Source organism: Dipodomys merriami, unplaced genomic scaffold (genome assembly GCF_024711535.1).
Source record: "Dipodomys merriami isolate MVZ:Mamm:240054 unplaced genomic scaffold, mDipMer1.0.p SCAF_4, whole genome shotgun sequence".
NCBI lineage: Eukaryota > Metazoa > Chordata > Mammalia > Rodentia > Heteromyidae > Dipodomys > Dipodomys merriami.
Genome location: NW_027205603.1, coordinates 65,959,234 through 65,976,814, shown reverse-complemented (window position 1 = coordinate 65,976,814; position 17,581 = coordinate 65,959,234). Strand labels below are relative to the sequence as shown.

The 17,581-nt window shown below is 39.2% G+C and overlaps 1 protein-coding gene across 9 annotated transcripts in view; it reads left to right on the top strand.

Annotated features, from left to right (window-relative positions):
• Window positions 1-17,581, top strand: part of Ncald (neurocalcin delta) — a 373,688-nt gene that overhangs the window by 160,619 nt on the left and 195,488 nt on the right. For 3 of the 9 annotated variants that reach the window (XM_069991158.1, XM_069991155.1, XM_069991156.1), the window contains one exon: window positions 10,755-10,812. The exons of the other annotated variants lie outside the window; for them this stretch is intronic. The gene's annotated coding sequence lies outside the window, so the exon portion shown is untranslated. The remainder of the gene's footprint in view (window positions 1-10,754; window positions 10,813-17,581) is intronic. 9 annotated transcript variants of the gene reach the window in all.

The window sequence follows — 17,581 nt, the reverse complement described above, 5'->3', positions numbered from 1 at the left end:
GGGCTATGAATGGCCTCTGTGCATGCTAGCATCCTCTTAGTCTCTCTTTTCTAGACTTCTTCCTCTGGAGGACTGCATTTTAATATCTCCAGGGCTCTCTTAAGACTCCTCATTCAGTTAATACCCTCTTCTTGCTCACACACACTGTATACCCATGGATTTAATTTCAAACTACCTATTAACAAATTCCAAACCTGTACCCACTCCCAACTCTTGGCTCCCAGAGATACTTGGATAGCTCAAAATCACCACCAGCTCTGCATAGCTACAGTTTTACTCTTGATCTTTCTTCTTGTTTCCTACACCTGGTTCTTCTAGAAGTATTCTTTGCTGCAGTGGGCAGATAAGAGAGCGGAGAGATCAACCCTGAATCTCCTTACTCACCTCTTTATCCACTTGGCCAACCATCAACAAGTCTCATTACCTCTGTCACTTCCATTTCTATTTCTATATCCTGGGCCAACATCCAGGTCAGCATTGTCTCTCCCCAGGATCATTGGGACACCTAAGCAGTCACCCTGCCTCCTGTCCTTATCTCATGTTGCAATCAGTTAGGCCTCTCCATGAAAGGTATCATGGACCTTCTTGCTTAGACTCCTTTAAAGACTCCTAGTGACCTTAATGTTAAGGCTATCTTCCTTAGATAGTCTCCTAAGGCTGATCATGCCCTGGTCTATAAGGCTTACTTCTTTAGCCATAGCTCTCATTCTTTTCTATATCTGTAGCAAACTTCTTTCAGCATCTCTACACACCTCTCTTCCACCTCAGGACTTTTTATTTTTTGTCAGTCATGGGCTTGAACTCTGGGCCTGGGCGCTGTCCCTCAGCTCTTCAGCTCAAGGCTAGTGCTCTACCATTTGAGTCACTGTGCCACTTCCGGTTTTCTGAGTGGTTAATTGGAGATAAGCGTCTCATGGACTTTCTTGCCTGGGCTGGCTTTGAACAGCAATCCTCAGATCTCAGCCTCCTGAGTAGCTAGGATGACAGGTGTGAGCCACCGGCGCCCAGCTTCCACCTCAGGACTTGTGCACATGAAGTATTCCTCTCTGAGAAAGCTTGCATGGATTGTCCTGATCCTTCACCATCTACACTTTTATGTCCATCCCCTACCCAGCCTTCAGGCATTAATTTAAGGGGAAAACTTTGGCATTCTTAACTTTTCAAGTCTTCATTAAGTGTCTTCATTCCCCTCTGCACCACTTACTATAATTTATTGCAATTACTTAATTGTCTGCCTCTTTGGCTACACTGTAAATCCCTTAAGGGCAGATTCCATGTGGGTCTGGCTCTTTCTGGTCTCCCTTAAGTTAATACAATGTCCAGCACAAAACAGAAACTCAATAATTATTTGTTGAAGAGTACACAAATGTCACATAAAAACATCAAAGGTTATAAATTCCCAAAATAAGACCTCCCAGAATTTAGTACTATTTGGTCCCTAATTTATCACCAAGTGACAAGGAAAACTGAAGACAAATCTTTGTTTTATTCAAAATGTTGATGGAGGGAGGTGAAGGGGTAGACAAATGGAGAGGGAAGGGGTTGGTGAATATAGTCATAATATTCAAAGTACATATGTAAAAATGGAAGCAGGTGAAGAGGAATGGGTGGGATTGGGAGGAATGAAGGAAGGGGTGGCTTGGAAAGAAAGTAAAAAGATTTTCCTCCTTTGTTTTTTCAGAAGTTCTGATGTCCTAGTAACTTCCACCACTGATGCCCTGGGGAATTGATGGGGTGAGGAGGTGGGAAGGGAGGAGGATGTTAGCTTCTAAATGCTTTGTGCCTACAGGAGAAATGGGAGTGTTAAGGACTTCCCTCCTAGTTGAACAAAAGGGGTGACTGGTACACGGTTTTAGCCCCTGTTCAGAACCCTTCAAGTAGTAGAATCTTTGCTAGCAGGAGACAGAATCGTTGGAGAATGAGGAAGCTTTGAGAGAGATAGAGGATGGTGTCTGGATTAACCTTAGTTTATCATAAAGTTTACCCTTTGGAGGAGTATTTGTCAAAACCAATCCATATCTGTTTTCACTAGCAGAAGCCACGTTGTTAGAGAAAGGGGCCTGGACTCATCATCTTTACCTAATCATTTTTACCCAAACTGATTATCTTATACTGTCTTCTGTATTTACTTGGCTTGATTTTCTCTCATCCATAGGAGGTCTATACATCCATATGATGAAAGTTTGACCAATAGCAACTTGAGCCATTACCTAGAGAGGAAGTTCTCAATGAGACTATCTATAATTTTCTTACCTCCTTGAATCACATGCCACGCTTGGCAAATACAAACTTATCTGCATGGCTTTTTTTTTTTTTGGTACTGGTAGTAGGGCTTGAACTCAGGGCTTACTCATTATCCTTTATCCTTTTCCATTCAAGGCCAGTGCTCTACCACTCAAGCCACAACTCCACTTCAAGCTTTTTGATGGTTAATTGGAGGTAAGAGTCTCACAGACTTTCCTGTCTGGGCTGGCTTTGGACCATGATCCTTAGATCCCAATCTTTTGAGTAGCTAGGATTACAGGTGTAAGCCACAGGTGCCTTACTATGATTTTTAAAATTATTTATTTATTTTATTGTCAAGGTGATATACAGAGGAGTTACAGTTGGATAAGTGAGATAATAAGTACTTTTCTTGTTGAACTTGTTACCCTCTCTCATTTTTCTCCCATGTTCCCTCTAGCTCCTCCCCCAATTATACAGATCATTTCCAACATTTTTGTCTTGTGAGTATCACTGTTGCATTGGTTCCCCCTTCTCCTTTGTCTCACCATTTTGTTTTTCCCCTTCCCTTCCCTGATTCAGATAAATGTATAGACAATACCCAGGGTACCAAAATCAAATACAGTGACAACAGGGATAAACCATAGGGGGAAGAACACACAAAAGAAACAAGAAATCACAAAGTACATTAAAAACAACAACAACAAAGAAAAACCTCTTGTGCCTATGTCTTGGAGTTCGTTTCACTTAGCATCATCTTATATGGTCATATGTACATATGCTCATCTACTAAGATTGTTCTAGATATATAGTAATTATTGCAAATAAGGGAAACCATGGGACCTATGTTTCTTTGGGTCTGGCTTACTTCACTTAAAAATCTGTTCAAGTTCCTTTTTCAGTCCTGCCTTCTCTCCTTCCTTCCTCCATCTGCTTCCCTGACGTTTGAGGGAAGTGAGTTGTGTGTATTTTGTGCCTCAGTTATCCACAAAATCTAGCATGATACCTGGCCCAGAGTAAGCCCTGAATAAATGCTAGCTGGCTGAGTGATTGTCATTATAAGGAAGGGCATGGAGGAAACTCCCTGACTACTGCATTTATTGCTCATTCTTCAGAGAATCCTGCTCTGGTTACCACAGGTGAAAAAGATGGATTGCAGCCAAGGAATGAGTAAGAAGCTGCTCCAGAGACCACATGCAGGGCACAAGCAATGTTCATGCTCCCAGTCACTGCAGTGATTTTTGTGTCAGTTACAGTGGCACTACTTAGTGCCTGGTCACAAAAGAAGAGGTTTGAAGGGTCATTGAATGAAGGGACTGTTTAGAGAGGTGCGAGCAGAAGCAGGGTAGAAGCAGGTGGCTTGTTGAAGCATATGGTGCGAAGTCACTGTCAATTCTTAGATGTGATGCTAAAAACCACAACCTGGGAGAAGTAGAGACATGGAAAGGGCCATGGACAAGGGCCCCACTGAGAAGGGGATGTAACCACTCTCAAAAGCACAGAGTAAACTGAGCACCAGTAGCTCATGCCTGTAATCTTAGCTGCTCAGGAAGCTGAGATCTGAGGATCATGGTTAGAAGCCTTCCAGAAAGGAAATGTTCATGAGATACTTACCTCCAATGAGCCAGCAAAGAGCTAGAAGTGGAGTTGTGGCTCAAGTGGTAGAGTGCCAGCATTGACTAAAAAAGTAAAACAAAATGCCCTGAGTTCAAACCCACTCTCGCTCCTCCTGCCATTTGATCTCCTGCCATTTGTCTCCAGTGGACACTGTCCAACAGGAAAAGGATAGAGGTAACATATTTCAGCTTCTGGGACACAGAAGGAAGAGACTGGGTTGTGAGATAGTTATTGTTGATGATTCTTAACTAGAAAGACCCCTTCTAGCTTCACCCATTCCTTGTTCCACTCATTCTGGTACTGACTGTTCTTTAGCTTCTGTTTGCTGCCTCTGTCTTCCTGCTTCTCTGATGCTCTACTCCTCTTTTTTTTTTTTAATGTTTTGGACAAATGCTGGGGTTTGAACTCATAGCCTGAGCACTGTCTCTTAGTTTACTTTGCTCAAGGCTAGTGCTCTACCACTTGAGCTACAGTTCTATTTCTCGCTGTTTTTGCTGGTTAATTTGAAATAAGAGTTTCAGGGACTTTCCTGTGCAGGCTGCCTTCAAATGGTAACCCTCAGATATCACCTCCCATGTAGCTAGGCTGTCAGGCATGAGCCACTGGCATACACCTCCCTCCTGTTCTTTCAAAGTCTTCCATTCACTTTTCCAGAGAAAATTAGAATATGTCACCCTTCAATATTAGTACTTCAATATTAGTACAGATTAACTTGTAAAGTTAGTTCAGACACCCATCTTTATCTGAGTTAGCATTAAAGCCAGATGGCCTATGATGGAGAATTTCAAAGTGGGCTGTGGATAGCAAATTCTACAGATGGAACAGTCATCATGGCAGCCACCGGTGTGCTTGTCCAATCCATGGTCATCCTCACTTTCACATCAGTGGTGACCATCTGCATTTATGAAGGATGATAATAGCAATATTAAGTTTCTGGAAAGGACTAACTAATGAGTGCTGGTACAGTAACACAGTATAAATTGTCCCTGTCAATTAGACTCACCCAAGGTGCCAGGTAATGGTGCCTCCGGCTCCCCTGCCATGCCCTGACCCCTGCTCTGGTAGACAGATCTCATACCCTCAATGTTGTGCTCCCCGTCTAGTTAGTGAGCTGCAGCTGTTGTGCTTCTCATCAGAATACCCACAGTCATTTGTATTCATTGAAAGTAAATGCATCTGTCAAGGAGGTTACTGATAAAAGGAAGAGGGCATGATGCTTTTCAGTCCTAATCAGTTCTGCAAAGCCTCCTCCAGATAGGAAATGAGTGTTTTCTGGCATTTGGATTATGTTATAAGTTGAATTTACAAAATGACAGCCAGAGGTTGTTGGTAAAGTGCTACAATGGTGGCAAGGATGCTATTCTCTTCCACTGTCCTTGTCTCCATGAGGTGTGGCATGTCTTCCCTGACATTTCCCTCCAGAGCAGAGCCAGCAAAGAGACAAGGGATGCATGACTCCTCCTGTATGTGCAAGTTAGATCTAAATTAGAAATAGATATGTAAATATATACAAGATCATATGCATGTAGACACAAACATTAAGTAAAATGTGGTATTTGCCAGGGAGGATTCCAATACTGGAAACTCCTTTGATCAACTAACACTCAATTTAACAAAGGGGTACCAGGAAGCTGGAACTTGTGTATGTGGGGGGAAGGTGAGGTCAAGGGGAAGGGTAAACATATGAAAATGGACCTGGGAAACTGAAGGGGATGAGTGGGGTTTAGAGAGATGGTGGAGAATGATGGAAGAGGGGACCTTGATCAAAATGCATTGTGTACATAAAATGACACGTTACATTGAAACCCTTTGGACAACTCTTTAAAGATAACGAACAGAACTTTAAGAAAACAAAAGAAGAGCCAGCCAGGAAGCCTCAGCATTTGCATAGCACTTTCCAGACTTTTCCCAGTGACCACATTTTCTATGACATCCCCAGCATCACCCTGCCTTTTCCCTCCATCTTCAGATTTCACTTTTCAAGCCCTGGCTCAAATGCTTCTTCTCATGAGGTAGCACTTAGGCTCAGTCAAGCCATCTGCATTTAGTATCTAGTCTCCCACCCATCAGCAAGACCTCCGTGACTTCATCTGTGAATATGTGCTGGCATTTGGACGCAGCTGTGAATTACTGTGCGGAAGCATATGGGCATTAGAGCCAGAGTGCCTGGTTTCAGAGGCTGGCTCAGTGGCCTTCTAGCTGTGCAACCTTGAAAAAGCTTAATGATTCTCTCAGTAATAAGATGCACAGAGTTATTTGCGAGATTGAGTTAAAGGAAAAAAATCTCTTAGAATAATGCTTACATATAAGCCTTTAGTTGATATTAGACGTTATTACTATTTTTCTCAGTGACTTGTTGGACTCAATTTGCTCAGACGTGTAAGCATTTGGAATCATGCTGTCCCAAGGTCAACTCTTAGTAATTGATTGTGGAAGCTGTTAGATTGCATTCTAAAAAATTATTTTCCAACAGGCCAAGGAGGAGCTGTACCTCCTGTGTTCCCATAGCACATTGATATGGTTTCTTACAGCATTTTCACACTGTTATCATTGTTTGGGTTTTGTTTTTCATAATGGACTCTTTACTTTTTCTGTCATAATGTTTTCCCTAATGGGCTCATTTTCTTTCTGTCATAATGTTTTCCCTAATGGACTCATATTCTTTCTGTCATAATGTTTTCCATAATAGCCTCTTTATTCTTTCTGTTTGCGATTGGGTAAGATGGAAAGTTGCCACAATAGAGACACACTTGGGAACTCAAGCTGTTGTCTTAGAGCTTGGGAGTGAAGTATTCTGTGCTATAGGTGTTGACAACAAATGGGTTAAATCTTCCTTTTCGGGATATGTCTCTTCTCATCAGCTTGTATGGTTTCTAAAGTGCAGAGTGGAACTAGTACCCAGAATACATGTGGTCCTATTCTTCCTATAAGGTCTTACAGTATTTGAAATGAATGATGTCAAGTGAGATTTGGATCTTCTCTTTTTCACACTGCTTTCTGGAAATTATTTACTTGGTTTAAAGTGTCAGTTTCCTGTCTTTGATCCCAAATGGAATTCTGCCTCCAGAAAGAACGGTCAATCTGGGAAAAGTCATCTTCCAAAGAAGACTCATTTGAGGGAAGTCTTACAAATTTCTTCAATGGGCTTTTGACCCTCAGGTATTTGGAGAAAAAAAAAGAAATAAACATGAATTTGCTATTTACCATTTTGAGTTCTCTTGGGCAAGACAATATTTTCTGCCTTGAAGCCCATGCTTGTGAAGTACTAATAACTATACCGAATAATCATTAAACTGATTTAGTTTAAGAAGTGCACAGTAAGGACTGAGATGGTCACTCACCACTCTGTCATCTGTCATTCCTACTCCCTCAGAAATAACTTTGCAGCCTTTGCAGGTTTGGAAATGGTGGGAGTACCAACATGGAGCCTTGTTTTTCATAGTATTTGGAAGAGGGCACTGATAGTTATTTCTGGAACCTAGTTAATTTTATATTATACATCAGAATTGTCGTAAACACTAATTTATACAGATAATGAATTAATGTTCTTTAGATTTTTTTTTTTTGCTGGTCCTATGGCTTGAACTCAGGATGGGGCACTGTTCTTGAGACTCTTTGTGCTCAAGGCTAGTGCTCTACCACTTGAACCACAGCACCACCTCAGGCTCTTTCTAAGTAGTTTATTGGAGATAGGAGTTTCATGGACTTTTCTGACTGGGCTGCCTGCAAACCGTGATCCTCAGCCTCCTGAGTAGCTAGTATAATAGGTGTGAGCCAGCGGCACCTGGATTTGTGTGTGTGTGTGTGTGTGTGTGTGTGTGTGTGTGTGTGTGTGTATGTGTATGTGTATGTGTATGTGTGTGAATACTGTGACTTGAATTCAGGGCCTGGCCACTGTCCTTTAGCTTTTTTGCTCAAGGTGGGCAATTTTACTATTTGAGCCACAGCTCTTCTGTCTTTTTTGTTAGTTAATTGGAAATAAGAGTCTCACATACATTCCTGGCTTTGAACTGCAGTCCTTAGATCTCAGCCTCCTGAGTAGCTAAAATTGAAGTGAACTAACAGCACCAAACTTCCTTTGGACTTCTGATAGGAGAGAAGCACAGACTATTCTTAAGGTTTCCAAAGTACTCTGCCTGCAGAGGGAAATGCATTCATAAAAAAATTTCCACATTACCTTTGTTACTATTTCAGACTAAAATCCTGCATGTAGTCAACTTGTTCCTTGATGAAATGTTGGGATTTATCCTCTTCCTCAAAATCATTTGTAAACATTTATATATATATATATTTATGTGTATATATATATGTATGTATATATATTTGTGGGTCATGGGGCTTGAACTCTGGGCCTGGGCGCTGTCCCTCAGCTCTTCGGCTCAAGGCGAGTGCTCTACTACTTGAGCTACAGCCCACTTCCGGTTTTCTAGTGGTTTATTGAAGATAGGAGTCTCCTGGTCTTTCCTGCCCGGACTGGCTTTGAACCGTGATCCTCAGATCTCAGCCTCCTGAGTAGCTAGGATTACAGGCATGAGCCACCGGCGCCTGGCCTTTTTTCATATTTTTTATTGTATTGTAAATATTTTTTAAAAATTTACTTAAAATATTTTTGTATAGCTTTGGTGGTAGAATTTACCAACTCAAGCTCCAATTTGAAGGTTACTGGTAGATTTGGTGAACTTACAAACCATTCACTTTTGTGCTGTATTTACATCCAACGCTTACCAATCAGGTTTTGTGCAGTGTATCCAGTGCATTAGGGTGCTTTGTAATATCTTCTGTCCAAACCTAGAGCTTGTCTTGCTCTGGATTTAGATTGTCATCGGCTTAACAACTGTGTCCATTATCGTTCATCTATCTTCTGAGTATCCTCTACCCTCCTGCATGCTGCTGTGTACATAGACTCAGTTGTGTTTTAATTCCTAGTGTCATTGTTTATAGAGGACATCTAAAACTCACCACTTTTTTGCTTCCACATTCATTTCCTCCAGTGAATGATACATTATAGATAATGATATTACCTTTATACTTAATTTCCTTGGTTCATTTCCGTTATCTTGTCTTATTGTCAGGAAGTTCTCCTTACTATCTAAACAGATCCCTTCCCATTGCCTACCTAAAGCTACCAACTAGCCCTGGCCTTTTACTTTACACATTACTACATTTCCAAAAGTATTTGAGATTCATTTCAATACACCACATACTTCTAGGTCCTCCTCCTGTCAAAAATACAAATTGAATAAAATCTACTGTGCTCAGAAGGGAGGCATGTGTTCCAAGAAGCACAACTTCAACTTTGGTGTGAATATCAAATGAGAAAAAAAATAGCAGGAAATGCATACTAAGACCACTATTTTAAAAGATCCACTTAGGTATTGAGTCACTTATCAGAGAACTCACTCTTTATTTTACAATATGACATACAGCCACTTACTATCTGTCTCTCTCTCTCATCTCTAGAGAGAGAGATGAGAGAGAGAGAAGTGTGTATATATATATATATATATATATATATATATATATATATATATATATATATATTTCTTTAGCTGGGTACTAGTGGCTCAAGACTATACTCCTAGCTACTCAGGAGACTGAGATTTGAGAATTGCAGTTCAAAGCCTGCGTAGGCAGGAAAGCCTGTGAGACTCTTGTCTCCAACTAACCACCAAAAAGCCAGAACTGGAGCTATAGTTTAGCTGAAAGAATGCTATCCTTGAGCACAAAAACTCAGGGACAGTACCTGGGCTTTAAATAGTTGTACAAAGGGATTTCAATGGAAGATCTTCATCAATGCCACCCTTTCATCATTCTCCCATCTCTCTAATCCCCCCATCCTCACAATGTATCTAGTTTCATTTTCATATGTATACATTGAATATTATTACTGTATTCACCCACCCTTCCTCTCTTAGTCATCTGCCACACCCCTCCCCTGACAATACAGGATTTTGTTTTCTGGTATTTATTTTGTGTAACTATAAGCTACTTGTTTAAACGAGTGACAGCATTGGAATCCTCGCATGCATACATCATACTTTAGTTAATGTTTCTGTATATGGGCATATGATCGTGCATATGTTTACATATATATTAGTATATTATGTTTAATATAAACATATTATATATGTTTCCATTTATATTAGTTATTTAGAGAACATATGAGAATGTATATATCTTTTGACCCTGTTAGCTGTCTCACCTTCAGCCCTTATTTAACAGCTCTGGATCTTAGTCTGAACATCGGTCAGATAGGGATGTTCAAAGATGCCTTGTTGAATGGTACTTTCCATTTGTCTCTGCCAGGCTTGTCAGTTCAAGGTGACTGTTGTGTTACATGCTGATAAGCACACTAAATTTAATGATTATAAAACCTCACTAATTAAATCAGAATTTGAGGCTACTTGGATAAGGTTGAGAAGTTTGTTGTTGTTGTTGTTTTTTTAACTAAGAAGAAAGGACTAGCCAAGCAAATTCTTCTGTCAGCCAGAATGGAGATAAGAAGAAAACTTGAGCTACTTGCAGCTTTTAGGAACTCCAATTTGCAAATAAAGAGAAAGAATTAATTAAAAACAATCATTATCTAAGCAATTGAAAGGGCTGGGGAGGCAACCTATTTAGTAATGCTTGCCACTGGTTCCTGTGCAATTAGTTTCTGTGTGATTTACAAAAGTGAACCTCATTAAAGCTGCTCTTCAGACATCTTATCAATTAAGATGTGTTGCTTCCAGTGATTGGAATCTGTGAGTTGTTCTAACACTGAAAAATGGAACATTGAATGAGGGAAAGTACTGTCCTTTGCCCATGGCCACCAGAATTGTGGGAAAGGCCTGTATTCACTCATCCTAATTTATACAGCTGCTACAACTCTTAGTTCCTGTCCTACCATTAATTCATTGAATGTTTATTGACAGATACCAAGGACCTACTATACAATTGCTGAGGCAGAAGAATTTTTCTTCTAGAATCAAGGTACATAGATAAACTTGGCCTTCTATAATAGTGAACATATTTCTTTCACTGCATGACGCGAATGCTGATAAATCCTAGATTTTGCAAAGTATATTTAATAATGACATCAATTGCACACTGTACATTATCTCTTGAATGAGACGAGACTTTTATTATTTCACTCAGAAATAATCAGTTTGGCTGATCCAAACCTTTGGCAAAGCCAAAAGGCTAGAGCTGATCACAGGTAATGACCAGGAACTATGTTTCTGTCCCCATGCCTGGCAAAGGTAGAAGATCTGAATTCAGCTTCATGCTTGAGTATATACCATAGGTCATTGCTATTACTCACACATTTTCCTAGATGCAATTACTTGCTGAGTGTTCTTATTGCCATTTGTAAGTTTTTTTTATTGTTCTTTGCTCAGTTATTAAAAATTAATTAGAAATAATGAGGCTGAGTTGGATCATGCTGTTTGCCTGCCCATCCTGATGACCGGGATCAAAATTATGACCTTTTCTGCACACACATCTGTAGGACCTGAAGTTTATGCTGGCTGCCTTTGTGAATAAGACTAAGCACTGTGGAACAAGAGCTTTGACTCTGAGTTAGACTGTCTACATTCAGTTCTCCATGACTCTACCATGGAGATGCTTCTCCCTTCTGGGCTGTGGCTTCCCAATTTCTTAGAAGAGAATAGGAGAACCACAAAGGTTAATTACAATACTGTATTACACACAGACATTTAATCAAGCTAGGGACATACCTGTAATCTTGGCTCCTCAGGAGACTGAGATCTGAGAAACATGGTTCAAAGCCAGCCCAGGCAGGAAAGTCTGTAAGACTCTACAATTAACCACCAAAAAGCCAGAAATGGAGCTATAGTTCAGGTGATAGAGCACCAGCCTTGAGCAAAAAAGTTAAAGGACCATGACCAGGCCCTGCACACACACAAAAATGTGATGAGCCTATGCACATAAAATCTAAAATCAATTCTAGTAATTTATCATCTAATAACTTACCATTATCATAGAAGTCTAATGGACCAAAATGGTCTGATGTTCCAATGAGGAAATAGTGATTATTGGAACACTTGCTCGTTGAGTTCAACAAACTTTGGGGTAGATTATCAAGCAGGTGGCTTATGAGAAGTTTAGAGACTCAGAGAGAAATAACAGGAATCCATGAAGAACAAGTCATGCCAAATCCTATATAGTGCAAGGGATACACTAGACTTAGATCTATGGCTTTCAGATAATCTATCTGTAAGTATTTCATAATATCCTACTGGATAACTGAGAAATTGGGATTCATGTATGGTGTGGGGAGCCATTTTCTCTGTTCTTTCCCAATATTCTCTACTCCAGCTTTCTGTTTATTTTCCTTTATCACACATCTATTTGGTGTGTGGATTCCTTTATTTACTCATGATTATTTGTCTCCAGAAGGACAGGATCCTTGCTTGTTTTGACAACAAGAACATCTCTGTGAACTAGCTCAGGACCTAGCTCATTGTACCTTTGTGTTCTACCTTTGGCTTCACTGTGTATGAATGCCTAGAGTTCTCTATAATCTGTCAAGTATTTATGTCTAGCTTCCACATATGAGAGAAAACATGTGCCGTTGTCTGTCTGAGTTTGGTTTACCTCACTTACCATGATTTGTTCTCGGTCCATCCATTTCTCTGAAAATGATCTAATATTATTCATTATAATGGCTTTATAAGATATGAAAATATTTGTTAAGGTATTTCCTTTTTGGTTACTTTTAGATTTGCTTTCTCTGATAATATGTTTTCTTCTGGGAGCAATCAGAGAACAAGTTGCATTCAGAATAAAATCCAAACTCCAAATGGGCTCTACCCACTCAGTCACCATCTTCTTCCCTTGTCATTCTCATCTATATTCAGACTCTGGGGACCACGGACCATTTCTGCTGTGGTTTGTGTATGCAGTGAACCTCACAGGCTCATATATCAAAGCTTGCTGCTACTATTTTGAGTGGTCTAGAGAGTTCAAGAAGTAGAGTTTAGTTGGAGGAAGTGGGTCACTAGGGGTGGGATCTTTGCAGTATCTTGTCTCTGGCCTTTTGCTGTCTCTGAAGAATTTATTTTGCCACCTGCTCCAGCTGCCATGATGTTCTGCCCACGTGTATGGAGCCAAATAACCACAGACTGAACCCTCTGAATCTGTGACCCTGTGAATCCTTCCTTCCTTAAGTTGTTTATGTCAGGTGTTTAGGTCATAGTACCAAAAATAACTGATACATTTTCCTATCCCTGGGTCTTTGCATAAGCTGTTCCCTCTGCTCAGATTGGTATTCTTGGTAATATTGGCTCCTCATCCTTTACTCTCAACTTAAAAGACACTCTCAGCATCCTTTATCCCATAGACCCTTCTCTGTTATGTTCTGTCTTACCTCAGATCCGCTCTGCCTCAGGTCATTCACTACAATGAGCACTTGCTTATATATACATTTGTGTGGGGACTGAGGCTTGAACACACGGCCTTGTGCAAATGTTATATTGATGTACATGTTTATTTCTATGCTGTCTGCTCTATGAAAACAGGGGCTTTGCTTGTCGTGTTGGCTCTGCACATTCAGCCAGCAGCTGTTTTCTAAATAACGAATGATGAGTAAATGCACATGTTGGTGGGAAGGCAAAAGAAGACAGGAGGAGAAGCAAGGCTGGGTGACAGAGGATGGCAAGATTAGGACCAAGATCATTTCTGCTACTTGGTGGGTGATGCTGGCAAACTAGTAATAGCTGGAACACAAGAGGAAGGCTGGAGGAGGAGAGGACCAGTCTCTGTTAGGTGGGGAGGGGCTGTGGAGCCACCTGTCTGGCACTTCCCGTTTTAGATATCCATTTTAGCTCATCTCAGTAGGAAATGAATACTGTTCTCCCTAAGTTGACCCTTTCTCTAGGGAGACCCACCATGACCTCATCCCATACCCTAACTCTTCCTAAGTTGAACAGGTTAGCATTGGCCTTTCTACTTATATATCACATCAAAATCTTCCCTGAAGGGCTGGGACTTCCAGAATTTCCCAGTGAACTAAAGTGAGGACACTGGTGTGGAGAAGTTACTTAATGACTCGTCAGAGTCAAATGTTAGTTCTGCCATTTTGTAGAGTGCCAGCCTGGATATCTCATTTAACTTATTTAACTCTTGTTACCCTTCATTTAAAAAATAGGACTAGCTGGGTACTGGGTGGCTCACACTTGTCATTTTAGCTACTCAGGAGGCTAAGATCTGAGAATCACAGCTTGAAATTGGCCTAGGAAGAAAAGTCCATGTGACACTTATCTCCAGTTAACCAAAGCAATGGAGAGAGGGGAAGAGAGAATGAGGGTAGCAGAGCAAATCATAGCTTCTGAAGGGTCCTCAGGGGAAGACCTCGATTAAGTGAGCTTGTGCCATGTATAATGATGGTGAGGTAGTAGGTTGTTTTTTGTTTAGTTTTGTTTAGTTTCATACTGGGGGTTGAGCCCTTGGCCTTGATCATGTTAAACACCACTATTTCCACCCTAGCTCAGCAATTTTTTTAAAGGGAAGCTATAATCCTATTAAATCTATTGTATCCTCATTTATGCCCATGTTTGCCCAAGTGCAGAGAACTAAATTAATCCTTACTGAAGGACTCAGCCTAGAAGTAGGAAACAAGGTGATGAAAATGGTTTCAGCTATGTTTATTAGACATTGATGTAAAATACAGAAGTGTTGATTGCATGATGTTTGGATGTGCTCCCTCCCCGACCTTAGTGGATGCGTGGCTTTTCACTGCAGAGCAAGGCAGGGATGCCCTTGCCACAGCTCTGGTTCCAGTGGTGGCTGGATTTGCAAGGGTCAGCTGAGTTGTGAGTATATTTAGCTTAGGCTAAATGCCCCCGAGAGGATGACTATCATCTGTTTCCAGTTTAATTGTGTTTTGGAACATGGCCCATTTTTTTCACAGATGAATAAATATTAAGGTTTTTCCACTTCCTGGGAAAAAGCAGATTCCGAAGTACAAATTACCAAACTTATCAAATCAAATTAAAAGTAAATGTAAAGAGCTGTGGACTCTATTTACAAGCACTTGTTAAAATATACTGCTCTGGAAAATGCCATGTTAAGGGTGAAAAGTTGTCTACCAACAATGACAGACCAGCCACTATTTCATTCGTCATCAGCGTGAATGGATGGCATCATGTCTTGATAAAATGATTAGGAATAGTGGCTAAATAGTGTGGTGACTATAAGTAGTTTCATATAGTATTCCAAACCCTTCCAAACCCTTTCTTTAATCCAAATATTCCATGTTTTTCACACCTTTAAGAATATGTAAACCTGGAAATCTGTATATGTACATCAAAAATATATAAATTATTTTAAATATGAGTATTAATTATGAGTCTTCACCCAAGGCTATTGAAAAAGCAATTTGGTAAGCTTTATTTGATTTTTCATAAATCATGAAGTTCCTGATGAAAATCTTAACTGAAAAGTTTGATATAGATATAGAGTATAATACATGCCTTTTTGCTGTATAGACAGTTACTGGTGGTAAGTGATTGCTCTTATGTCAGCTTTGCTAACAAACAGCTAAAGTGAAACTAGATCCCAGACTCCCTGACTTCCATTCTTGTCTTCTTTCTTCCTTATCCTCATGCCTCCCTGAAGTTAGAATTGTAATTAGCTAATATGCATATAATATACATATATACATGTATATACATATCAGCTATGTTTATCTTAGTCTATTTTATATATATAACAAACTATATATAATATAACTAATATAATATATCAAATCTCTTATATAGTCATATATAAATATATTATATATCATAATTGTATAGTATAATATTAATAATAGGCTTTATAATATATAACTGTTATTATATTATTACTTTTATTATATTATAATGTTAAATATAGTATGTATATATAAATATTTATACATAAATATACATACATCTGAAACTGGGAAATATATTGAGAACACAATCTATAAGAACAAAAGCATATACACATATATACATATATGAAAAAATATATAAAGATATATACATGCATTATATGGTATATATAATTTTATAGCATATATGCTATATATTTTATGCCTATATGTTATATATAGTCTGAGACATATACTATATATACATTGTATATGCTATGTATAGTATATATAGACTAATATATAGACTATCTGTAATATGTAGCAGATATATATCTATATATACTATATATTATATATAATCTGATATGTACATATATATATATATACACACGCACACGCACACACACACACATACATGATTGTCTTAGTCTGTTCATGCTGCTATAAAAAATACCCAAGACTGGGAAATATATAAAGAACAAAATATATAAGGAATAAAAATGTATAAAGAACAAATACAAAAAGGACAAAACCATATTTTCTCACTATTTTGGAGGCTGTGAAGTTCAAGGTCAAGGTACTGGCAGCCTTGTGTCTGGCTGTTTGCTTTTGAATACTATAGCCTCACTTGGAGGGACAAAGGCAAAAATGGTTGGGTGCTATGTCTTTTGAGAGGGCTTTGACCTCATTCAGAAGGGAAGAGCTTTTGTGACCTGGTTACTTCTCAAAGGCCCTATTCTTAAAATGATTGCATTAGAGATTAAATTCCAGCCTGAATTTTGGATGGACATACATAGAGCAGAATTCTATATGTTTTCTCTTTGTGAATGCATTTTAATGGGAACAGCCATTATGTAAAGAATAGCTTATATACGCTGTTGGCAATGTAATTTTGTCTTCCTCCATGTCCACACTGCTATTACCCCACCTTTATCATTTTCTCATCAATCTCTGAGGAAATAAAAAGTGGTAAGACAGGGTGTGTTGTAATTACGTCTGTGGACTATGACAATAGCACAGAGAGCAGACAGAATTCTCCTTCTTACCCAGCAGGCTAAGACCCTGCTGGAGTCTAAGACCTTGGGTAATCTTTCTTGGACTACAGGGGCTAATGCTGGAGAAGGTCCCCATGACAGATCAAAACACTCACTTTGCTGTTTTAATCTGGTATTTCTTCACTCAAAAACAATTCTACAAGTCTGAAATGAAATTAACTACATATATTGTCAAGTCTTTTTCTCTTTTGTGCCAGTCCTGGGGTTTGAACTCAGGGCCCGAGCCCTGTCACCTGGCCTTTTTGCTCAAGGAACTTGAGCCACAACTCTACTCCTTGCTTTTTTGGTGATTTATTGGGGATAAAGTGCCATGGACTTTCTTGTCCAGCCTAGCTTCTAGCTGTAATCCTCAGATCTCAGCCTCCTGAGTAGCCAGGATTACAGATATGACACTCTGACACCTGGCTTAGATGTATTTTAAAGTGTGACAAATACTAATTTTACCCTACATTTAAAAAGCCTACATTTATAAGTAAGCCCACATATTATCAATGTAGGATCTTAGAATGTCATTTGCCAAGTTGTAATGTGTTTAGATGTCAACAAGACAATTTTAAGATGAAGGAAAATACATAAAGATTATCTCATGGATTTTTTTTCCAGTTCAAACTGATGCTTGGAAAGATTAGATTTTGTGAAGCTAAACTTCTTCTGTAATATCTATCAAATGTACAAGTTGTCATAAGTAAAAAAATTAAACTATCTTATGTCAGAATTCTTAATTTGCTGACATTAAAAGTAAAATAAGCATTATCATTTCTGGAACATGTAGAGATTCAATAATTTGCCCAAGATCCTTTCTCTTGAATTATATTTTTCTCTGTTCCATATTCAAAGGGACAAATTT